Genomic DNA, 929 nt, shown 5'->3' with positions numbered 1-929 from the left:
GGGGGGGGGAGGGGGATACATAGGTGTTTTATATATTCATGCTGCGCAGAAATAATTTCAAGGGAAGGTGTTTGGATTTCTGCAGCAGCTTTCGAGCCGAGGCTGGGAACGTCTGTTTCAGACTCCCAGCTCCGTCATTTGATTTTTCCGCTCCCTCCATCCCCTCGGCTACATGCCTTGCCTTCATCACTGCGTTAGTCTTTTACGCCCCGCTTTACCGGCTTTGCGCCGGAAAGCGAATGGGAGCTCCCAAACGTCAGGCAGCCTGGGAGAGAGAGGGCTGCGGCGGCACGGCGGGCACCCCGCGGAGGCCGAAACGGGCCCACCGAAAAGACCCACCGAAAGACCTTTCTCTCCTGCCTTCGTTTGCAAATTATTGGGCGCGAAAACAGGAACGGGAGCACGGCAGAGTGCGGAGAGAGGAGCTCAACCTGCGCTGCCAGCTGGTAAAGCCCTTCGCAGCATCGCTAAGATTTATTCAGCTTTGCGCTAAAAGCGCCACCGAAGGCTGCTGTAACCGGGAAAATGCTTAAGGCTTCAAGGGCGCTGGGAAGTTAAACGGTTATTTGTCTCGGCTATTTACTTCACAACGTTACCTTCGCGCCTGCAGGAACAAATCCCGCCCTGACAACATTTCTCGGGCACTTAAAAATATTTTTCCCCTTTGTGCGCGAGAAACACATTTATCCCCAACGAAAGCGAAATAAAGGTTTAATTTTTGATACTGGCTCAGTAACTCTACGAGTAACGTTAAGAAAGCTGTATCGAGCTGTCTAGTAGTTAGCTGTAAAAACCCACCGCGGCTACAACTTTCCTGGCCGCTGACGCGGTTATCTCAGACGGGAACACGCGTGGCCCCAGCTTTGCTGCTGCGTTTTGTCTTGGCAGGAGCAGAAAACTCCCGTGGCCCAGGAGCTCCGGGCCGCTTC

The sequence above is a fragment of the Egretta garzetta genome, unplaced genomic scaffold, assembly GCF_000687185.1.
Source record: "Egretta garzetta isolate BGI_Z169 unplaced genomic scaffold, ASM68718v1 scaffold229, whole genome shotgun sequence".
Lineage (NCBI taxonomy): Eukaryota > Metazoa > Chordata > Aves > Pelecaniformes > Ardeidae > Egretta > Egretta garzetta.
The sequence above is the reverse complement of the archived record's forward strand: the minus strand, read 5'-3'. Positions refer to the sequence as shown.